This window comes from Sapajus apella, unplaced genomic scaffold, assembly GCF_009761245.1.
Source record: "Sapajus apella isolate SASKATOON/1434 unplaced genomic scaffold, GSC_monkey_1.0 scaffold45, whole genome shotgun sequence".
NCBI lineage: Eukaryota > Metazoa > Chordata > Mammalia > Primates > Cebidae > Sapajus > Sapajus apella.
Genome location: NW_022436985.1, coordinates 15,709,487 through 15,734,914, shown reverse-complemented (window position 1 = coordinate 15,734,914; position 25,428 = coordinate 15,709,487). Strand labels below are relative to the sequence as shown.

The following is a 25,428-nucleotide window of genomic DNA, read 5'->3' as shown; positions in this document are numbered from 1 at the left end:
CAACCAAGTGCAGTTACATATTTACCAAGGCTTTCACATTTGGTTTGCAACTAATGCAGTTAGGATCAGCCCTGCCAAAGTCTTTTTCACTGTTCCTATGAAGACACTATCTCTGTAAAAGTCCTTCAAAGGGCAAAGAAAGAAATTCTAGACTGAGTTATTCAGTTAGGACTCATCTAACTTTAGGGATCTAGAGTAAAACATGGTTCAACTTAAAAGTATTCTATGTGTGCATAAAATGAAGACTTTCCTTGGCAAATATACCAGAGAAGGCAATCACATGAACAAGCAATGGATCTACCGTGGCTCAGAGAAGCAGAGAAAAAAAGATAAAGAAGCAAGTGGCAGTCAAAGCTGATATGGAGACTCACAGTGCACGTCCATCATCAACACAGATTCTTCCACACTCACCCAAGCAGGATCTTCTTTCCAGACACACATCTAAACTTCCTTGCTACTTGTTCAGATGTGTTCTCCATTTCTTTTCTCCTTCCAAACAGTATTAGTAAACTCATTTCTTCCATATTAAAATACTCCCATATAGGGAGTAGATAGACATGGGTTTGACTTTTGGACATCTAGACCATAGAATTTGCATACTCTTCTTTTTTTAAGGAGATGCTGTAAGAATCCCAGATACCTCTATCACATTCTACTGGATCTTAAATCCCAGCCAGGAACTTTTCTAAATCAATAAATAGCGATTCCTTATTTAGTGTACAGCTAAGGAGAAAAATGTAATGATCCATTTTCCTGGGTCTTCAACCCAGGAACAGCATCTGTCTCTAGTGATGAGGTAAGGTTCCTGGACAGAAGTCCCAACAGGAGTAAAGATTTAAACACGCAGCCAATTCAGAGTCATTTATGAGAAAGCAGGCCATGATTGTAATGCTTTCCGTGTTCACCTCTCCTCGGGGCTGGAGGGCTTGATCCCCAGGGGTACAACACACTGACCCTTTAATACCACAGGGTTCTAAGTCCATAAAAATCAGTAGGCTGGATACCATGCAGGACAGTAAGGAAGATGTTTACTATATATCAAAGGAGAAAAATATATAAATATGCCAAGGTACCAATATCCCTGTTTTTGTGGAAGGACATCAGCAGTCAAAGGTCCTGTGGCAGACACCATTAATTACTTTCATAATCATTCAGGCTAAGAATTCCAACCCTGTAAAAAGGACAAAATGCCCAACCACAAGCAACAGAACAAGATTGGTCCTACTCAATCTTGACAGTCCTGTTCCTCACTTTCTCAGCCTCCTTTGTGGCTGGAGGAAAGGGGTGAGGGTGTCATCTGACTCAGGATTGAGCAAGATGTTGAAGAAGAACTTGTTTTAGAAGAATGTTTCTGACAACAAGCTAGAATCAAAATGGCAGGATCAAATTCACACATAACAATATTAACCATAAATGCAAATGGGCTAAATGCCCCAAACAAAAGACACAGATTGGCAAATTGGATAAAAAATCAAGACCCATCAGTGTGCTGTATTCAGGAAACCCATCTTACATGCAAGGACACACATAGGCTCAAAATAAAGGGATGGAGTAAGATTTACCAAGCAAATCGAGAGGAAAAAAAAAAAAAAGCAGAGTTGCAATCCTAGCCTCTGATAAAATGGACTTTTAACCAACAAAGATCAAAAGGGACAAAGAAGGGCATTACATAAAGGTAAAAGGATCAATGCAACAAGAAGAGCTAATGATCCTAAGTATATATGCACCCAATCCAGGAGCACCCAGATACATAAAGCAAGTTCTTAAGGACCTACAAAGAGACTTATACTCCCACACAATAATAGTGGGAGATTTTAACACTCCACTGTCAATATTAGACAAATCAACGAGACAGAAAATTAACAAGGATATCCAGGACTTCAACTCAGATCTGGACCAAGCGGACTTAATAGACATCTACAAACCTCTCCACCCCAAATCCACAGAATATACATTCTCCTCAGCACCACATCATACCTACTCTAAAATTGACCACATAATTGGAAGTAAATCACTCCTCAGCAAATGCAAAAGAACAGAAATCATAACAAACAGTCTCTCAGACCACAGTGCAATCAAGTTAGAACTCAGGATTAAGAAACTAACTCAGAACCGCACAACTTCATGCAACTGAACAACTGGCTCGTGAGTGTCAACTGGATAAACAATGAAATGAAGGCAGAAATAAAGATGTTCTTCGAAACCAACAAGAATGAAGAAACAACATATCAGAATCTCTGGGACACATTTAAAGCAGTGTCTAGAGGAAAATTTATGGTAATAAATGCCCACATGAGAAGCAAGGAAAGATCTAAATTTGACATTCAATCATCAAAATTGAAAGAGATACAGGAGCAAGATCAAAAAACTCAAAAGCTAGCAGAAGACAAGAAATAACTAAGATCAGAGCAGAACTGAAGGAGATAGAGACACAAAAAACCCTTCAAAAAAAATACTGAATGGGCAAAAACTGAAAGCACTCCCTTTGAAATCTGGCACTAGACAAGGATGCCCTCTCTCACCACTCCTATTCAATATAGTATTGGAAGTTCTAGCCAGAGTAATCAGGCAAGAAAAAGAAATAAAGGGTATTCAATTAGGAAAGGAGGAAGTCAAACTGTCTCTATTTGTAGACGACATGATTGTATATTTTGAAGACCCCATTGTCTTAGCCCAAAATCCCCTGAAGCTGATAAGCAACTTCAGCAAAGTCTCAGGATACAAAATCAATGTGCAAAAATCACAAGCATTCCTATATACAAATAAGACTCACAGAGAGGCAAATCAAGAGTGAACTCCCATTCCCAATTGCTACAAAGAGAATAAAATACCTTATAATACAACTAACAAAGGATATAAAGGACCTCTTCAAGGAGAACTACAAACCACTGCTCAAGGAAGTAAGAGAGGACACAAACAGATGGAAAAACATTCCATGCTCATGGTTAGGAAGAATGAATATTTTCAAAATGGCCATACTGCCCAAAGTAATTTGTAGATTCAACGCTATCCCCATCAAGCTACCAATGAGCTTCTTTACAGAACTGGAAAAAACCACCTTAAACTTCATATGGAACCAAAATAGAGCCCACATAGCCAAGACAATCCTAACAAAAAGAACAAAGCTGGAGGCATCACACTACCTGTCTCCAAACTGTACTAGAAGGCTACAGTAATCAAAACAGCATGATACTGGTATCAAAACAGAGATATAGACCAATGGAATGGAACAGAGGCCTCAGATGCAATGCCACACATCTACAACCATCTGATCTTTGACAAACCTCACAAAAGCAATGGGGAAAGGAGTCCCTGTTTAATAAATAGTGTTGGAAAAACTGGCTAGCCATGTGCAGAAAGCAGAAACTGGACCCCTTCCTGACACCTTACACTAAAATTAACTCCAGATGGATTAAAGACTTAAACATAAGACCTAACGCCATAAAAACCCTAGAAGAAAACCTAGGCAAAACCATTCACGACGTAGGCGTAGGCAAGGACTTCACGACCAAAACACCAAAAACATTGGCAACAAAAGCCAAAATAGACAAATGGGGCCTAATGAAACTCCAGAGCTTCCGTACAGCAAAAGAAACAATCGTTAAAGTGAATCAACAACCAACAGAATGGGAAAAAAAATTTTGCAATCTACCCATCTGACAAAGGGCTAATATTCAGAATCTACAAAGAACTAAAACAGAGTTACGATAAAAAAACAAGCCCATTCAAAGGTGGGCAAAGGATATGAACAGACACTTTTCAAAAGAAGACATATATGAGGCCAAAAACATGGGAAAAAATGCTCATCGTCACTGATTATTAGAGAAATGCAAATCAAAACCACATTGAGATACCACCTCACGCCAGTTAGAATGGTGATCATTAAAAAATCTGGAGACAACAGATGCTGGAGAAAATGTGGAGAATTAGGAACACTTTTACACTGTTGGTGGGAGTGTAAATTAGTTCAACCATTGTGGAAGACAATGTGGCGATTCTTCAAGGATCTAGAAATTGAAATTCCATTTGACCCAGCAATCCCATTACTGGGTATATATCCAAAGGATTATAAATCATTCTATAATAAAGACACATACACACATATGTTCATAGCAGCACTGTTTACAACAGCAAAAACCTGGAACCAACCCAAATGCCCACCAATGATAGAGTGGACAAGGAAAATATGGCACATATACATCATGGAATACTAGGCAGCCATAAAAAATGATGGGTTTGTGTCCTTTGTAGGGACATGAATGAATCTGGAAACTGTCATTCTCAGCAAACTGACACAAGAACAGAAAATCAAACACCGCATGTTCTCACTCATAGGCGGGTGTTGAACAATGAGAGCACATGGACACAGGGACGGGAGCATCACACACTGGGGTCTGTTGGGGGGCTAGGAGAGGTTGGGGAGGGATAACATGGGAGATATAAAAGACTGCGGGGCTTGGGGAGGTTGGGGAGGGATAACATGGGAGAAATGCCAGATATAAATGATGAGGGGATGGAGGCAGCAAACCACCTTGCCATGTATGTACCTATGCAACAATCCTGCATGATCTGTACATGTACTCCAGAACCTAAAGTACAATTAAAAAAGAAGAAGAAGAAGAAGAAGAAGAATGTTTCTGAAAAGGACTGACTTTTCTTTTCGTTTTTCTTTGATTTTTTTTCCCAATCATTTTTCTTATAAGAATTGAGCTTTCTTGATGTCAGGGAAAGAGGTGGACGGTGCTCCTTCTTCTAAAAACAAAAACTAAACCCAGAAAGACATCAGATCTGACCACACTGCCACTGAAACAACTCCATCAGCGGTCACCTCCAGATTTTTTGCAATGTGAGAAAAATAAATCATCACTTGCTTAAGCCAAAGTGTTATGTTATTTTCTGCCAAACATATTCTTAACTAACATGGTTCTCATTAAAACTAAATGGATCTAAGCCAACGATAATTGTAAAAGGCACACCTCCTCTGAAGAACAGCCAAACCTCAGCTCCTGATTTCTCTCCCACCTTCTACCCCTTCCCAGGGTCCCCCACGGTGTTTCCCAGACCCAGGAGGAGGGTGAGGCAAGCAAGGCACTTGCCCATCGTGCAAAAGGTAAGGGTGTGCCAAAAAAAAACCTCAGTAACCAAGATAAACACTATTTTAATACCAGAGTTCTTAAAAAACAAAAGATAATGATTTCTCTTTTTATTTCAGGCTCTTTTGTTTCATGGCTCAGAACAACACTGCTACTAATCCTGTCTTTATTTAAAATTTTAATATTTTGGCCAGGCATGGAGACTCATGCCTGTAATCCCAGCACTTTGGGAGGCAGAGGCAGGCAGATCACTTGAGGTCAGGAGTTTGAGACCAGCCTGGCCAACATGGTAAAACCCCATCTCTACTAAAAATATATAATTAGGCAGGCATAGTAGCACACACCTATGGTCCCAGCTATTTGGGTAGCTGAGGCAAGAGATTCGCTTGAACCAAGGAGGTGGAAGTTACAGTGAGCTGAGATCACACCACTGCACTCCAGCCTGGGCAACTAGAGCAAAACTCCATCTCAAAAATAATAAATACATACATAAAATTTTAATATTTTGTTCATCATATTTTTGTGTTAATTGTGCTTCTTATAATAAATAGATTTTTTTAAATCTTGACTATTGTTTTGGGGCCCTCCTTACATTTTGTGTCCAAGGGGAGTGCCTTACTCACTTACCCTAGTTCCAGTCTTGGCACCACTTCATTTAAGCAAATAAATGTATTTGCTTAAATACAGTATAATGACAGCTGGTGCTCATACTAAGCATGACTTTATTTTACTCATTTTTGCTTAATTTTGACTTTTGTCTTAGATACAAGGGGTACACATGCAGGTTTTTTACATGGGTATATTGCATGACGCTGACATGAGGTACAGAGTCTGTCACCCATGTAGTAAGCATAGTACCCAAAAAGTAGTTTTTCAACCCACACTCCCTTCTTACCCTCCTGCCTCCAGTAGTCTACAGTGTTTCTTGTTCCCATGCTTATGTCAATATGTTTTCAATGTTTAGCTTCTACAAAGACATGGAATCAACCTAGAGGCCCATCAATGGTGGATTAGATAAAGAAAACGTGGTACGTAATACACCATGGAATACTATGCAGCCATAAACAAAGAGCAAAATCATGTCTTTTGCAACAATATGGATATAGCTGGAGGCCAACATCCTAAATGAATTAATTCAGGAACAGAAAGTCTGTCTTTTTATTGTGATGCTTTGACATCTGGGGCTGTACTGATTCTGGAGAGACTGCTCCTCCCAGAGGTGGCCAATTCTTAGAGTGTGTCTTTCATGTGCAAACCAGCCAACTGGAAGCCCATACCCCAATCACCTCCTTTATTGGGCTCTCACACTCAGGTCACTATTTCCCTGCCCTAGTCATCCCAGAACCAGGTACCAAACAGCTAGGGACAAGCCCTATTACCCAAAGCAGTGAAATTATTCAAACTAGGCAATCCTAAATCTGCTCACCCTGCTTCTCCTGTTCCTTCCCATGAAAACCACAATAAAGGCTCCTGCTGATGTTTGTTGCTCCCATCCCTCTTCCTCCTGACTGACTCTGGGTCCTTCCCTGAGTGACACCCTGCCGCCATCAGCCTCCCATGGCATGCCATACCCCGTCTTCTTCAGAACTGTGAGTAACAAACTACCTTTTTGAGGGCAGCTCTCTCCTAATCTGTTGATCTCATCATATCTGAATAATACTAAAATCTACATTTTAAAACAGTGCTCAGGGAAGGTGATAGGAAGTGACGAAGGGTGCTGTTTTAGGTAGATGGTCTGGGAAGACATCTCTGAAGCAAGGTCTTTTGAGCAGAAACCTGAAAGCAGAGAGGGAGAGGCATGTCTGGAGAAAAGAAAATGACCTCATTCCTGACAAATTTGCTCATTTCCAAACCACCTTCCCCTCCTTTCCCCCCGCTTTTACAGGACCGTTTTATCCTGCTTTTCTCTTGCCTTTGTGACATCCCAGACGTCCTCCTCCCCCAGTTCTCCCAGGTCTCCAGCCTCAGTGATGTTTTAGGTGCTGATCTGTCTCCTGCAGCAGTGCTGAGGACTTTTTAGCCCTCCTGCGATGATCTCATCAACACTGTAACTTTATCCTGTCTGAAACCAAATGCATTATCATCTTCTTCCCCTACCCAAACAGAACTTTCCATACTTCTCACCTGGATTATGAAAGTTTCACAAATGGTCCTCTTCCCTCAAATCTTTCCCATAACCAAATTATGCTTTTCAGTGTTGCTAGAGTACACTTATTATGGTCCCTCTGCCTAATAATTTCAGTGGTTTCCATCTATAACATAAAGTCCAGAAATATGAGCCCCGACCCATCCTTCTAGCTTCATTTCCAACAATATGCTTGACAATCGAGCCTCTGCCCCACCGCTGTCCCCAAACACCAAAGCCCAAAGTCTACTGACTTCTTTCACCACAATAACCTTCACCTCCACTGCAGCCAGGCTCTGACAACCCTACCCCAAATATTTTTAAATACTCTAATGATGAAAGAAAGACATGTTCATTGCCAAAAATCTAGAAAATATAGACAAGCCCAATGAATAAAATTGAAATCACTGTGTATAATCCTACCACCCACTACCATTCATTTACAAGTATTAATTGAATATCTACTTTGTGTAAAGAATAAGATAGAAGCCAGATATAAAGGAAGTTGAAATTCTTTAAGATATTTGAATGACACAGAGAGAAATTTTTTTCATATGTTGTTCCCTCTGTCTGGAATGTTCTTCACCCCTCTATTAGGTGGCAAATTTTTCTTATTCCTAAAGATCAACTCAAGCTTTTACTTTTTTATGAATCCTTCCCGATTTCCCCCTAGATTGAGCTAATTACCACTTTATTTTATCACTCTGTGCCTTGTATATTCATCCATGGCAACCCTATCACATACTTAAAGAGTTTTGACTGTTTGTATATCTGCCTCTTCTTCTACTCCATGGGCCTTTGAGGCTGGGAACTATGGTAACACATCTCCAGCACCTGACACACAATAGGCTCTTAACAAATGAATCATGCTTCACAGGGCCTCCCTTGAGTCAGAAAAACCCAAGTGGCTTTTGAAGCTGCAACTCCCTTTGACAAAAGCTTTGTATATTTCCCAAATACCTCTTTTTATCTTAAAGCATTTTCCCAGGTCATGTTTTAATGTAATAACACACATAACTCATTTTAATGGGGCATGTTATACAATAAGCAAATTCTATTAGATACCAAAGCAAATTAAGAGAGTCATTTTGTACAGTTTGTACTCCCATTGAGCCCGCTAAAATTATTTAGCCTGCCTTTCTTACTAACACTCTGCCAGTTCAAAACATTTAAAATCATCAATTAGCTGATCCTTGCAACACCTCTCAGGGTTTGGCAAATGGTATAATATTTTAGAGATTTTTTTTTTGAGACAGAGATTTAAAAAAAAAAAAGCTATCCTCTAAAGCAGTTGGATTGCCCAGTAATGCATAGTATCTGAACAGTCAGCAGCAGCCAATGCTCAGAATGAAGACACCAGCAAATGACTTCTACTTCACCAGGGACCCCTGCTTCCACCACTCATCATCTGAAGAAGACTCATCTGAAAATCCCACAGACTTAAGGTAAGATCATCAAAGAAGTTGCCACCACCCATGGGAAACATAGCGCCATTTAGATAAGCAGGAACTTGTGGGGCATGTGTGTGGTGGGGGTCCACATGATGCGAAACACAAACATCAGCAGTGCAAAGTATGGGGGAGCTAAAAAAGAAAAATAAAAATGACTACTTGGGCCTGGCATGGTGGCTCATGCCTATAATCCCAGCACTTTGGGAAGCTGAGATGGGTGGATCACCTGAGGTCAGGAGTTCAAACCAGCCCAGCCAGCATGATGAAACCCCGTCTCTAATAAAAACACAAAATTAGCCAGGTGTGTTGGCACACGTCTGTAGTCCCAGCTACTTGGGAGGCTGAGACAGGAGAATTGCTTGAATCCAGGAGGTGGAGACTGCAGTGAGCTGAAATCGTGCCACCGCACTTTAGCCTGAGCAAGACAGAGTGGGACTCCATCAAAAAAATAAATAAATAACTGCTTGGTAATTTACCAGACCTTACCAGTAGGAAGGTATTCAGTGTATATTAAGGGGGAACTTAACCATTATATAATTATAGTATACTATATTATATTATATTATATTAATTACACTATGTTATATATATTATATCCAAACTAATATAATAGCATTTTTGATAACTCATACATATTTTTGTAACAATTCTGTAAAGTTGGTAATATCCCCATTCTAAATTTGAGTAAACTGAGGCTCAGAGTGGTTAAGTGATTTCTACTCATAGTCAGTAAGTGATGAGAATGTAGTCAAACCTAGATCAGTCTTTCTCCAAATGGAAGTAACCACTATACCGTACTAATTCTCAGTAACATGAGTATCATTGAATTAGCTTATCTATCAGGACCTGTATTAGTCTGTTCTCATGCTGCTAATAAAGACATACCTGAGACTGGGTAATTTATACAGGAAACAGTTCCACATGGCTGGGGAGGCCTCACAATCATGGCAGAAATAGAATGAGGAACAAAGTCATGACTTACATGGAGACAGGCAAGAGAGCTTGTGCAAGGGAACTCCCATTTATAAAACCATCATATCTCATGAGACTTATTCACTACCATGAGAAAAGTATGGAGAAACTGCCCCCATGAATTAATTATCTTGACCTGGCCCACCCTTGACACATGGGGATTATTACCATTCAAGGTGAGATTTGGGTGGGGACACAGCCAAACCATATCAGGATCCCTGCAAGAAACGGATGGCAAACACCAATTGGAAAGTGTAATAAAGGGCCCATCTACAGTGAGGTTGCCAGCAGGTAGGGAAACTTTAAGAGACAATGCAGAGTTAGTATCAGTGGTCCCTGTTAATACCCGTAAACCTAAAGGGGCAATGTGGCTACTATAATTTGGAGACAAAGAAGGTATGTGTCTAGGGGCATTTTTCAGAAACTATAACCCAGTCCAGAAATACAGCCAACCCATGGAACACTACAAAAAGAGGGAAGGGAGGTCACCTTCAGGCCTCAGCCTCCTTCTTCCCTCTAATCCCTGCCATCACTCCCATTGGCCAAGCCAACCTAAAGCCAGAGTGTGAGGTTAGCCTATTGAAACAGGGTATAGAACATGTTGGGAAAATGCAAAGAGTAGGCCTGAGAAAGCAAACAGGTTGACCAAATATGAATTTAAGTAAGAATTGGGGTGTCATGAGATGTCTTCAGGGTCAGCAACAAAAGGCAAAGAAAAGTATATATTATTCCAAAAGATACAACAGGAGGTGGAGAGAGAGAAAGTTTCAATTAAAACATAATACAAATTACAATTTAAGATTATAGAAAAAATACATTACATCCTTGAATTTTAAATATTTGATAAATTAAGAATAATCAAAATATGACTCTAAGTGTATATGATTTGTCCTTGCTTAACCTGATGGCTTGATGACTTAAAGGAAAGGCAGAAAGAGTTAAGCTAAACTCTCTAGGAAAAAAAACGGACTGGAAAAGTAGTCAATCTCTGCAAATTCTTTTTTCTATATTTTCTAATGACTAGCAGGCTCAGACAATGCCCAACCACATGGTCTAAGCTGCTCCCTTTTTTGAAATGAGCAAAATCTCAGGAACTGAAGAAGAGACAACAGAGAGGAAAGCAACAAAGAAAGTACAGAAACAAAAGAACAAATGGAGTCCTTTTATTAGAACATCAGACAAGGAATCTGCACATTCCTTGAATTTAATCAACAGATACTGTGTTTCAAATAAATATCTATAAGTTCTTTCCATTTTCACTATGATGAATTTCTGTATAATGAGGAATTACTCTATCATTAAAGAACAAATGGACATTGAAGTAAAAGCCTACTATAAAATAATATTTAAATTGAGATTAAATGCAGACATCAATGCCAGCCCCATTATTCCTTTAAGACAACTCTCAATATTCAAAAGCAAAGAGATTTTTCTGCCTTGAACAAATTATGCAACCTGCTAAGACTGCAGAACTCTATTTAAAAGCAAAAATGGAGAGATGTGCCATACTCATCGTGTTTTTTTGATCGATGACTGCATAAAAACTGAAGGAAGGGAGTTGAATCCCACAGATTTCCCCTTTGATGTACTTCCTAGTCTAAAGGATGCCCCACCGATAGCAGAGCCTTGGTACTATTACCATAAACATCCATTTGTCACTACCAGAACAGAGCTGACTGAAATATCAAATAGCGATGACAAGAATTCTCTGATTCACCATCATGAGGGAAAAGACCCATACCCAAGTGAGCAGGCCATTTAAAATGCAGGCCCCATTCCATGGCTTTACTTCTCAGGCAGCTGCAAGCTTAGCCTTAGAAAGCCTCTGCTGGGGCAAGGACGACCTCCTCAGATTATCAAAGCTACAGGGAAGGAAGAGCTACTCTGGTCCAAACCCCTCACTTTAAAGGTGAAAGGAAGCAGAACCCCAAAATATTAAAGTGGAAACCTTTCCCCACCAAAGGGAAACTTCTAAATATTTTTTCTGTTTTAGCAGATCTTTAAATCTTTCAGACCCAAACTAACCGCATTTAGCACAATAGCAATAGTAAATAAAGTAACTTAAATGATTACTCAGAAAAGTAACCAGATTACCGCTCTTCATCCAGTTAGGTGTAAAAGGAAAACTGCTGTCATGAGTAAAACTGGGGCAGGAGCTGTGCTAGAAATGGAAACGAGTACGTGGCCAAAGGCAAAATCTGCATGAATATGGAAAGATAGCAACAACATGGACAGCAGCTGAGTTTAAAGGCTTGCATAAGTCCATCATGGTTCTTTAAAAGAACCATCATTTACTTTAAAAGTCTTCAGCACAGACAATGGAACACAAGAATGTGTTAGTGTGTTAGCCCATTTTCATACTGCTATAAAGATATTACCTGAGGCTGGGCAATTTATAAAGAAAAGAGGTTTAATTGACTCACAGTTCCACATGGCTGGGGAGGCCTCAGGAAACTTAGCGATCATGGCAGAATATGAAAAGGAAGCAGACACCTCTTCACAGGGCAGCAGGAGACAGAGAGAGCACAAGGGAAATTGCTACTTTTAAAACCACCAGGTCTTGTGAGAACTCCTTCACGAGAACAGCATGGGGGAAACTGCCCCCATGATCCAATCACCTCCCACCAGGTCATTCCCCTGACATGTGCGGATTACAACTTGAGATGAGATTTGGTTAGGGCCACAGAGCCAAACCATATCAGTTAGCTTAAGCTCTGCTCAAAGACAGCCAGTCGTCCCAATCAGGAACCCACATTAATGGGGTAAAAGTCCACACACCAGAGGGACTACTGCTTGCACTTCATGTATTTATATCTTGGCCATCACCTGGCCTTTGCTAATGACAATAAAGAATTCCAGAAAGAGAGTTCTTTTGGTTAAATTAGGGGGCATCTTAATCAGTACCATGAATGTAGAAATAGGCTCCTGCTAGTGAAAATAGTGGTATTCAAGATAATGTAAGATTGGTTAAAATTTTTGTCACCTTCCCTACCCTCACATAAACAGAGTAAAAGAACTGAGGCCTCCATCCTGAATGCTTTGTGTGAGGCTTCATACCTAAATCGTCCTGTGCCCTTCCCCTACATTAACAGAAATGCAAACAGAATGGAAGGAAGTGCTGAGGGGAGAAATGAACAAACTGGCATTCCAGGACAGAGATGCTGTGATGCTTTGCTTTTGACAGCAGAATTTCTTAACTATGCAATCTTCAATTTTTAAGATTTTGAATGCATTTTTTTCAAATACATACAATAGGAGAGACTATTGGTTATCCTAAATCCTACATCATACTAAAAGAACCAATTTAAAGGAGAACACATTACCCTCAACCCCTATCCAACACAAAAATACACTTCCCAACCACAAATACAAGATCTTTCAATTTATGCAATGACTTTGTTCTCTGCATTGCACTGAATAATTTACCTAAAAGTAACTGAGTCTGTTTCACTGTCCAATTTTCATACGGTAGCACATTGTAGCAATCTGTTGATAAATACCTACCCTGCAGTGCTTCTAGATTAAATTTTTAAAACATACCTCTAGAGATTTTTAGTGATTTCCATTTAAATCATTTTCAGGTTTCTGCAATACCCCAATTTAAGCATCTTCAACATGTGGGGGTTTGTCTGACATAAATATCTTCAATAATTATTTAATATTAAATTATTTGTCCACTTTCAATATACTATGTCCATTTTTTAAAGTACCCAGCTAATTGCTTTTCCAAACTCTATACTGAACAACAAAGAAGAAAACATTACAAATCAATGGACAATAACAACAGCAATTGCTGGGGCTTCCATAATATTAAATACTGAAGATGAAGCAGCCAATTGTGTAGACCCAACTGAGGTTTCTTTGCATAATTCCTTAATGAAATGAGACTGCTACACTAGAAGTTGGGCAACCCTGACCCAGATTCTTACAGTAAGAGCAGCTGCCCTAGATGTCTGTCAAGATTGTGCATTAGAGTGTATTCTTAATCAGTGAACAATCAAAACAAATATTTCACTTCACTTCATAAATTCATGTCGTGTGATTGCATCTGACACATCTAGGAGAAGATAATCCCTTACAGTTCACTTCTTCCTGTTTCTAAATGTAGGCTGCATTGACTTAAACAATGTTCTCCACACTGTCCTGTATTGGAGAGGGTGTTCAGAGGATCTGGTGAAACAAGAATTCCTAACTGGTCCTTGGAGTAGGAATTATGAGAAACAGGACCCCTTGCCTAACCAGGACTGAGACTGCCACAGTGGGTAGAATACTCTCAAATTAGGCACAAGAAAAAATCAATGTGATATTCTTTTCAACAGAAATAAGAGTATCAGTATGTATTTTGGCATTGTTTCTTTCAGTATGGTTTATTTCAGCATCAATGACAGTGGCAAAAAAAAAGAGGAAATCACCTCAATCTCCAATCAGAAGGGAAATGATTGAATAAATTATTTTCCCCTCATTTGTGGATTATTATGCAATTAGAGAAGCAACATAACTCAGAGGTTAAGAGCCAGACTGCCTGTTTCTTGCTCTATCACTTTCTAAGCTAGGTGACTCACAAATTATTCAATTTTCATTCTCAAACTGAAAATGCCAATAATAATAGTATCTACTTCACAGAGTTGCTGAAAGGATTCCATATATGTAAGTCCTTATAAGAGTAATTTGGACAGCCTAAACATTCAATAAAGGAAGCTATTAATAATTAAAAGACTTAATTAAGCCTAATTAGATCCAATAACTGAATTGGATGGATGTCCTTGGCAAAGTAATGTTCCAAGTAGAATAACATGAAAAACTAACCCTATGTATCTCATATATTTGCCTTGTACAGAAAAAGGTATGGAAGAGTACACAACAAATTATTAACATTGGTTACCTTAGGGGTGGCCTTGGAATAAGACGAAAGGAAAATAACCTTTTTTCTATGTATACTTTGATGTATGATAATAAGCACGACTTACTTATATAATTTACTAAATCCAGTAAGGTAAGAAAAAAATGTATGTATTCATATCTAAGCATGTATTTGGATACTTAGGGAACATTTGGCCTTGGGCCTACATATGGGAACCAGAACTGGAGCTGGGAAGGAAAAAAGGCTGTGCTGCAGGTCAGGCCTGATACGGCATCTCCTTAACCGTTCATTTGTGTAGCAAGGTGGCAGACCCCTAGAGGACAATGACTGCATTGGTCACCTTAGTTGTGGCAGTACCCACAGATGTTACATGAATGGATGTCTCCATCCCAGGGCATATGATTTTGTATGTGTCGGTGAAGATGGTCTAAGTTATTCTGTGGAGACTTAAACAACACAGGTGTTTTTCTCATTCCTGCTACATCTCCAGTGCAGATCAGCCAGAGCTCCATGTCAGGCATCACTGGGGACCCAGGAGGCAGGACTCCAGCCTTCATCTGGAGGATTGCTGAGCCCATGGCAGAAGGAAAAGAGAGAATGGAGAGCTATGTATTGCCTCTTAAAAATTTGTATGACAGTGGTTCTTCTGTTCATATTTATTTGCCAAAGAAAGTCATATGGGTGTATCTGAGTCCAACAGGGTATAGATGTGTAGGCTTCCACAATGGAAGGCACTCAGGTGGATGAAAGGTAACGTAGTCTACCCTATTGCACTCCTCCACTGTTCTGTGTTATCCACACCTATTCTCCCTCTTCTTCTTCAGAACCAGTCTAGAATCTCTTACCCAAAAACCTTGGGCTAGATGCATTTCAGAATTCAGAATTTTTTGATTTTATGGTACAATCATAATTAGGTAATACCCTAAACAAGATTTGAACAGCACCTTATACTAGTATTTCTGTAGCAAAATACATAAATATTCACATTCAATGAAATAAATAATAACTAGAAATAGCCTTGTTTTAGTCTAGGTCTGATATTTCCACCAAATAAGTTTGTACCAAACTTATAGAAAAATTGAGGATTTTCAATGCTTTCAGGAATCCAGAATTGCAGGTAATGGACTGTGGGCAAATATAACCAAGAATTAGCTATAGAGTAAATCTGCTCTAATGTCTCTTTCTCCAACAGAAAAAAAAACAAAACTCAAGTGAGTAAGGAATTTAAAAGGAAAATGACATATTTTGGCAGTACCATGAGACTTTCATTCTACTTCCTATCAGGAACTGTGAATTATGTCATCACTTAAACCCAACAACAAAGCATCCAAAAGAAATCAAACCAAATTTGAACATCCTTCAAATTTATTTTTATTGTAGGTTTGACATAATTTATATCAAAGATAATAGTTTATTTGAATAAACTCCAGGTAGACAAAATTCCAATGTTTATTCCAGAATATGGACCAAATAAGCAATGGTATGCTAGGGCAACCATCCTAAGTACGTGTTAAAAGAAGAAACTTGGCCAGGTGCAGTGGTTCATGCCTGTAATCCCAGCACTTTGGGAGGCCAAGACTGGCAGATCACTTTAGATCAGGAGTTTGAGACAAGCCTGGTCAATATGGTGAAACCCCATGCTCAGAAAAGGATGGTCAGGATGTCTCTCCGGGAGCAGACTTTTGTGATTTCAGTAGGAATGACCAGCTGGACAGCGGAGATCACCCTGCTCCAGAGACTCAAGGAGGCAGGTGCATGCTGTGAGCAGGGGGCCAAACTGGAGGATCAGAGGCTGGAGCAGGGGCCACATGGTGTAGCGTCATCATTCCTGAGGCAAGGGAAGCTTAGGAAGGGGTCTGGGTAGAAAGCAGCCTGACAAAATTACACCTTAAAAGCCCACTCAGAGCCAGGCACAGTGACTCACATCTGTAATCCCAACCCTTTGGGAGGCCAAGGTGGGTGGATCGTTTGAGGCCAGGAGTTCTAGACCAGCCTGGACAATATGGTAAAACCTTACCTCTACTAAAAATACAAAAAAAAAAAAAATAGCTGGATATGGTGGTGGGTGCCTAGTAATCCCAGCTACTCAGGAGGCTGAGGCAGGAGAATCACTTGAACCTGGGAGGCAGAGATTGCAGTGAGCTGAGATCACACCACTGCACTCCAGCCTGTGTGATACAGCAAGACTCAGTCTCAAAAAAAAAAAAAAAAAAAAAGAAACTTCCCAAAAAACTGCATGAAAAGTAAATATCTCATACCAACCCCAATCTTCAGGCCATCCATAGCTAACGAAATTGGTCAGCCTCCAAAGAACTATAGCAGTCACTATCTCAGGAGGTGGTATGTGGAAATGAGCAAAATGCATGATTCGCAATTCCACTGCTTACTTACTGCTAAGATTTATAACATCCTGAGCACCAATTTCTTATGTATAAGATGAGGTTAGGAAACAAGACTGCCTATCCTACTACATCACAAGATTGTTGAGAGGCTGGGATGGGAAAACATTTGCAAACTTACAGCTTCCTACAAGTACTAATCACTATGACGATGGTTGCTCCTTGAAACTGTCATGGGAAAGATAGTAGAATCCCTTTTCTGTCCATCTTTCTCCCACATAAACACATACGGAGACCAACTTAACGATTCACTGGGCTCCTATCTTAAGGTACATTCTGCTCCTTTAAAATTGATGTAAAAACATATTTTCTTATTGAGATTTGGTTTGTCTTAAGAGTCTGTTTGCTTTCTTTAGTTCCTTCTGTTTAAGAAGAATAAAATTTCTAATTTATATCATGAAAAACTTGGTTGTGATATCAGCCTCAGTCCATTTGCCATGCTGCAAATGGTGGGATGTCAACAAGAAGTCAAATCCAATCAATTTAAAACATAAAAGAAAAAAGGATGAATTGTTAGTTCAGCTCAGGCTTTAATTCAGAAAAGATACTAACATCCCAATATTAGGAATATAGTGGCAAGAAGTGGATTTAGTTAAGGCAGCAGGGTCATAAGTGATTTTTCCTCTCATTTTACAATATATAAGAACTGGGATTAAAAAAATATGTATCATTGGTTTCATTTTTCAATCTTGTTTACCAAGAAGTTTTAGGTGGAAAAGGTGGCTCTTATAATATTTGAGCTGGGGCGAGGGATGAGAGTGTTTTTTTCAGAGTTAGAAACATCACTTACAGTGGCCTCTTCTAGATTTTAAGCCTCAGTATTATTCAACTTAAGTCTCTGATTTAGAGAGTTTTTTTTTACCTTCTGTGTACGTTCATATTACAGAGGGCGTGGAAAGGATAATGCTATTAAGTCAGTATTTTGGAATGCTAAAGCTATTTTTTTTTTGTTAGTCCTAAGAGCTGAAAAGAATGTAGGAAATATCTCTTGAAAACTATAGGGAACTATAGGAATTACTGTGAACAGAAATGGAATCATAGCTTTCATGTTCTTTTATTCAAATGATTTTCCTTCAAGGTTCCAAACCCCATAATGTAGATTTCCTTTTTGAAATGCCATAGTCTGTACACAGCTTCATTCTACACTTGACCAACAATAATTGAGTAGCTACTACACAGGAAATACGACAATGAGCAAATCAACATAATGCCTGCCCACATAGGGCCTAAGTCAAGTTTTCAGTAGGATCTAGGTTCTGATGGAAACAGAAGCTGGAGAGCCAGGAGGAGTCAGTACCCAAGGCCTGGTTTCCTAGGTGGGGATCTGATAGATACTGCCAGCAAGAGAGGCGAGGGCAGGTAAACAAGGCTGCAAGATTCAGCCTTAATAAAAAGGGCATCCCATGAGCAAAGGAAACAGTGAAAAAAGTGAAGAGGCAACCCACAGAATGGGAAAAAAAATATTTGCAAACTGCCCATCTGACGAGAGATTAATAACAGAACAAATAAGAAGTCCAGGCCAGGCGTGGTGGCTCACGCCTATAATCCCAGCACTTTGGGAGGCCGAGGAGGCTGGATCACTTGAGGTGAGGAGTTCAAGACCAGCCTGGCCAATATGGTGAAACCCCACCTCTACTTAAAAAAGCCAGGCATGGTGGCAGTGCATGCCTATAATCCCAGCTGCTCCGGAGGCTGAGGCACAAGAATTGCCTGAACCCAGGAGGCGGAGGTTGCAGTGAATCAAGATCAGACCATTGCATTCCAGCCTGGACAACAAAGCAAGAAAAAAGAAAAAAGAATCAATATCTTGAAAATGGCCATACTGCCCTAAGCCATTCATAGATTCAACACTATCCCCATCAAGCTACCAATGACCTTCTTCACAGAACTGGAAAAAACCACCCTAAACTTCATATGGAACCAAAAGAGAGCCTGCATAGCCAAGACAATCCTAAGCAAAAAGAACAAAGCTGGAGGCATCACACTGCATGACTTCAAAGAATACTACAAGGCTACAGCAATCAAAACAGCATGGTACTGATACCAAAACAGAGATATAGACCAGTGAAACAGAATAGAGCCTCAGATGCAACGCCACACATCTACAACCATCTGATCTTTGACAAACCTCACAAAAGCAATGGGGAAAGGAGTCCCTATTTAATAAATGGTGTTGGAAAAACTGGCTAGCCATGTGCAGAAAGCAGAAACTGGACTCCTTCCTGACATCTTACACTAAAATTAACTCCAGATGGATTAAAGACTTAAACATAAGACCTGACACCATAAAAGCCCTAGAAGAAAACCTCGGCAATACCATTCAGGACATAAGCATAGGCAAGGACTTCATGACAAAAACACCGAAAGCAATGGCAACGAAAGCCAAAATAGACAAATGGATCTAATTAAACTCCAGAGCTCCTGTACAGCAAAATAAATAATCATTAGAGTGAACCAGCAACCAACAGAATGGGAAAACATTTTTGCAATCTACCTATCTGACAAAGGGGTAATATCCAGAATCTACAAAGCACTAAAACAGATTTACAAGAAAAAACAAACAAACAAACACATTCAAAAGTGGGCAAAAGATATGAACAGACACTTTTCAAAAGAAGACATTTATGAAGGCAACAAACATATGAAAAAATTCTCATCATTACTGGTCATTAGAGAAACGCAAATAAAAACCACCTCACGCCAGTTTGAATGGCGATCATTAAAAAATCTGGAGACAACAGATGCTGGAAAGGATGTGGAGAAATAGGAACACTTTTACACTGTTGGTGGGAGTGTAAATTAGTTCAAACACTGTGGAAGACAGTGTGGTGGTTCCCCAAGGACACAGAAATAGAAATTCCATTTGACCCAAGAATCCCATTACTGGGTATATATCCAAAGGATTATAAATCATTCTATTATAAAGACATATGCATGTGTGTGTTCATTGTGGCATTGTTTATAATAGCAAATACCTGGAACCAACCCAAATGCCCATAAATGATTGACTGGAAAGGAAAATGTGGCACATATATACCATGGAATACTATGCAGCCATAAAAATGATGAGTTTGTGTCCTTTGTAGGGACATGGATGAATCTGGAAACCATCATTCTCAGCAAACTGACACAAGAACAGAAAATCAAACACCGCATGCTCTCACTCATAGGCGGGTGTTGAACAATGAGAAAATATGGACACAGGGAGGTGAGCATCACACACTGGGGTCTACTGGGGAGACTAGGGGAGGAACAGTGGGTGGTGGGGATGTTGTGGAGAGATAACATGGGGAAAAATGCCAGATATAGGTGACAGGGGGATGGAGGCAGCAAACCACCTTGCCATGTATGTACCTATGCAACAATCCTGCATGATTGGCACATGTACCCCAGAACCTAAAGTACAATAAAAAAAAAAGTGGGCAAAATATCTGAATAGGCATTTCTCAAAAGAAGACATACAAATGGCAAGCAGGTATATATGAAACGTACTCAATACCGCTGATTGCCAGAGAAATGTAAATCAAAACAACAATGAGATATCATTTCACCCCAATTAAAATGGCCTTTATCCAAAAGACAGGCAATAATGATTGCTGGCGAGAATGTGGAGGAATAAAAAGGGAACCTTCATACATTGATGGTGGGAATTTAAAGTAATACAACCACTATAGAGAATAGTATGGAGGTTCCTCAAAAAACTAAAAATAGAACTACTATATGATGCAACAATCCCACTTCTGGTTATATGCTAAAAAGAAAGGAAATCAGCATATGGAAGAGATACCTGCACTCCCATGTTTATTACAGTACTGTTCACAATAACCAAAATTTAGAAGTGACCTAAGTGTCTACCAACAGATGAGTTGATAAAGACAATGCGGTGCTTATACACATGGAGCGCTAGTCAGCCATAAAAAGAACTCAATTCAGTCATTTGTGACAATGTGGATGGAACTGGAGGTCATTATGTGAAATGAAAAAAGCCAGGCACAGAAAGACAAACACTGCACTTATTTGTCGGTTCTAAAAATCAAAACAATTGAACCCATGGAGACAGAGAGTAGAATTACAGTTACCAGAGGCTGGTAAGGGGAGTGGGAGGGGTGAAGAGGAAGTGGGGATGGCTAATAGGTACAAAAAGGTAGTTAGAAAGAATTAATAAGGTCCACTATTTGATGGCACAACCAGGTGACTATAGTCAATAATAACTTAATTGTACATTTAAAAATTACTAAGAGTATAATTGGATTGTTGGTAACACAAAGGATAAACCCTTGAAGAAATGGATACTCTATCTTCCATGATGCGATTATTATTCATTGCATTCCTATATCAAACATCTCATATCCCATAAATACATACACCTACTATGTATGCATGAAATTGAAAATTAAATTAAAAAACAAGTGCATCCCAGGGAGGTCAGGTAAGCTGGGAGGCACTAATAGGTGTCATAGCTCTAGACAGACAAGGCCCAGAGTCTAGAAATATCAGAGAGATTCAGCAAGAAGGCAGAACCAGTGGGCAACACTCTCACAGACCCTGAAGGTAGAAGCCCTTTACTCTCTGCCTTATTTTATCCTCCCTCTCAGCTCAGTGTAGGCAGCCTTGCTGCGTCCCCGAAAAGTTTTGTAAGCACCACAATCTGGAGGTCTGCAAGAATGTTCTAGCTTTGATTGGCACAGAAGCAGAGCTTCTGGGTTCTCTGTGAGATCAGGATGGTGGCACGTCCAAGACCTCATGGTGCCCAAATGTTTTCTCTTGTAGCCAGAAAGAAACACCCAGAGTTTAAACAAGTGAGCCATAACCCTCTCGATCTGCTCATGACAAATCTGGGCAGAGCACTGGAGAAGCAACAGCTTCTAAGTTAGTAGTGAGTGTTCACATACTCCCAGTGCTAGAGTAGCCTGAAAAATTTTTGCAATAAATCTAATATCTTTTTCTAAGATGTCATATAAGTATATCATGGACAGTGATGCTTCTATTAAATAAAATAGAGGGTCCCTTTTTACTGATATACTTTATTAGGAATTATGTTGCTAGATACAGGAGTTATATAAAAGAGTGCTGTTCAAGTGTCAGAAGAAGAAATGGATCAGAGCAGGAAAATGTGTTTAAATGCTTCTGAGATACCCCCAAATGGGTTGGAAGCCATGAAGATGGATCATGATATGACTTTCTGTTTCATGCACAAAGAAAAAGGGGCCGACTGCATATGCATCTGGCACCGCAGTTTTACTGCAGGCTTTCCTCACCACAGTGGCAGAAGGGCTGGCTAGCTGAAGCCCCAGGAGCCGTACAGAGCAGCAGATGAAACCGGCTGTGGCTGAGATGCAATTCACAGCCTACAAAACAGCCCACTTCCCTGTGCGGTTTTGTTGAAGGTCAGGACTGTGCTCAGAAAAAACCTCCTGTGCATGATTCAGGCAGCTAAATACAATTGTGGCTAAGACTCTCTGACAGTGGTTAAGACCTTGACCTCCTGGGTCATGACACTGTTTGAGCCACTGCTTTGTCATCTCACTACATTAAGAGTTTCCCGTGGCCACCCAGGAACCCTTCCCCACCACTAAGTCAGCCTCCTCAAAGCTCACTAGTTTTGCCATTTGTCTGGCACAAAGGGTACCACATTTATACTTTCTAACTCCAATTCAGCTATTTCTGGCAGCAAACTATATCTTCCATCCAACAGCATTTGGAGCTTAAGGTATGTTTCATTGCTTCAGTCCATGCTACTCTGATACCAGCCAACACTTTCATAATGCACAATCAGAAGACTCTAAGTGAGCATACATGGAAAATGGGCCCTAATGGGCTTTCAGACAAACCGCAGAGCCCAGGACCTGCTCCCTGATATTCCGATCTTGTAGCTCTGAGGTGGGGCCCAGGGATCAAAATGACATTTCAGGTTATTCTAATGCAAGTCAAAAGACCATACTGTGAAAAGAATCTGAAATGATATCCTGGCCTTTGGACATATTTTAAACTAAACACGGAAAATGCAAAAAAATGCCATAAATTCAATTTCATCAGATATTTATGTGGTCCGATCATTGGTGGTTTTATCTGCAATATAAATGTTCTAAAGTCTAGTATTCATCTTGAGCATCTCAAACCATTGACGAAAAGTCGTAACTATTTTATGCCAATTGTGATCCACTAATGACCAATGGAACTCAATACCTTACATATATTGGACAGAGGCTGGGGGAAATTAAGCATTGTACCGTATCACCTAACCCCATGTATTTTCCCATTGGGGTTCACAACTCATCATCTTGAACATGTACTTTGTTTTAGCAGCAAGAATAATACTAGATTTATGCATCAAGGCAATGTGCTTTGTGTAATGCAGTGCTTAATTTACAGTTGATTTGAAAGCTGGTGATGCCAAGCTTAATGAACTACTTTACTTTCCTTCATTTTAATTTCAAACCTCCTTTTGAGCCCAAATTTATTTTGTACTTCTACAGATGTTCTCTACATTTTTTTATATATCACTACCATTAAAGGGTCATTTGGAACACAAAATGTAGCATGTCTGCAAAACTAAAGGGAAAGGCAGAGGAAGATGAAGTGAAAAGAATAATAAAGAGGAAAAGAAGGAAAAGAAGAGGAAGAAGAAAAAGAAAGGAATATGTCATCTGAGCAGTCCCTCCCATGCAAAATTTGCTACTGTTTTTTTGTACTCCAGCAGTGCTCAATAACATCTTGTCCCATCTACCACCTTCACCCTTCCCTTCCACTTGCCCCATGAAACGAAGTCCATGCTATCTCTCCCAGCTCCAGTGATCTAGCCTATGTGATCCCAAGAGGCTCTCAGAGATTTAGCAAATACTCAAACTTACCTGGAGCCCAGCCCTCTACCTCCTTAGAGAGGAGACCACTGCAGGTAAGGCAAAAGCTTCTGCTCACGCCCGTGTTGGGCATCCCCTTGTCTCACTAATGCTCCATCCAGCAACAGGGAGTTCATACACTGCTTAGATCTGGCCACACTCCTGGTTTCTGAAGAGTAATTCAACCTCTCTCCCACCCACCCTGATCTGGCACTCAATGAACACTTATAAGGACAACTAAATATAGGTACTGTTTTTGATGCTGGGATGCAGAGTTTAATAAGATTCAGAGCTTACAGTAGAGTAGGAGGTACAGACATAAAAACAGACAGAGAGCCCCACTGAAAGAGATGATGGAAGATTTCCTGAATCACTAGCATTGAGTCTCGAAGCATGAGCTAGCCAACTGAAGTGGTCAAATCTAGGGTTATATTACAAGACAAAAAAAGAGGCCTGATGAAAGGCATGGAGCTGTAAAATATTTGGGGGTGGGGGTATACAATCAGTTCAGCATTACAGGAATATAAAGTATGAGGCTGGAGAGATGGTGCATGAACCTGAAGACCAGGCGGAGGCCAGAAGGCAGAGGGCTGGAGCCCTCCCTGGGGGGATGGGGGAGGGCTTGGACTTAATTTATGAGCAGTGGAGAACTGCCAAGGTATGTTTTTGTTTAAGAAATGCTCTGCCAGATTTGCATTTTGGGAAGCACCTACAGTGGTGGTGTAAACCCTGCACCATGGTGGGTGGGGTAGGTGGCAGGGGAGCAAGATCCAAAGTATCAAGGCCATCTGGAAGCTTCTGCAATAGAACAATCCAGAACTAATGAGGGTCCAAATAGACAGAAGTGAGCATAAAGAGGAAGAAAGGGATTTGAACAACTCTTTAGAGGCTAAGTCAATTGGACATGCCAGAGAAGAATTTTAGGAAGAGTCCCAGGTTTCTGACTCATGTGACTCAGCAGTGGGTTTACTGGAGTGGGAAAGGAGGAGAAGACATTTACTTGGGATGTGCTATGCATGAATTCATTATGAACTCCAAACCCCTTTACGCAAGCCAAGCAATCCCTGCAAATTTTGAAGACTTTAAGAATATTACTGGCAGTTTCATAAAAGAGCTGTTTTCCCAAAGGGTTTGTTCACTGAAGTTTCATTGTCTGGAATTCGATTTGTACTTTCCTAACTCCATTATCATTGAATGTCCATATTCAGAAAAGGTGTGTTTTGCTTTCAGCACTGATTTCATCACTCTGCTCATTTGATGCTAAATAGTAAACCCCCAGCCTTGGCTCCTGCCCACATTTACCCATCAGTGTTCTTCATGCCAAGGATCTGCTGCTGTGCTGGCCAGTGATTCAGCCAAGCTCTGGGAGCAGAAAGGACAAGGGCTTCAAAAGGTTGTTAAGAGAAAATCTTAAGTATTGTGTCTGTAATATCTTATTTCATGTGTTTAAAGATCAAATGTGACAATTTTTTAAAACTATTAATTCTAGATAATAGGATCCACAAATATTTATTTTATTTTCTGTATTTTCTTTTTTTAATCCTCAGATTTAATTTTCGCAAAACCAGCTCATAAATATCTTCCATATCCTTATTCCCACCAATCATCCTGCCCTTCTCCCAAACACAAAACCCAAGGAGTTTCCTGCTCCCTTTGATAACTGTACATTTGTTGCATAAGGAAAGGAA

The 25,428-nt window shown here is 40.0% G+C and overlaps 1 pseudogene across 1 annotated transcript in view; it reads left to right on the top strand.

Annotated features, from left to right (window-relative positions):
• The first annotated feature begins 8,565 nt into the window (after window positions 1–8,565).
• The window catches only part of LOC116524375, a 45,985-nt pseudogene continuing 29,122 nt past the window's right edge, over window positions 8,566–25,428 (top strand). The window contains exons 1-2 of the transcript XR_004257304.1: window positions 8,566–8,663; window positions 11,238–11,386. The product of XR_004257304.1 is annotated as a heterogeneous nuclear ribonucleoprotein A3-like (transcript). The remainder of the gene's footprint in view (window positions 8,664–11,237; window positions 11,387–25,428) is intronic.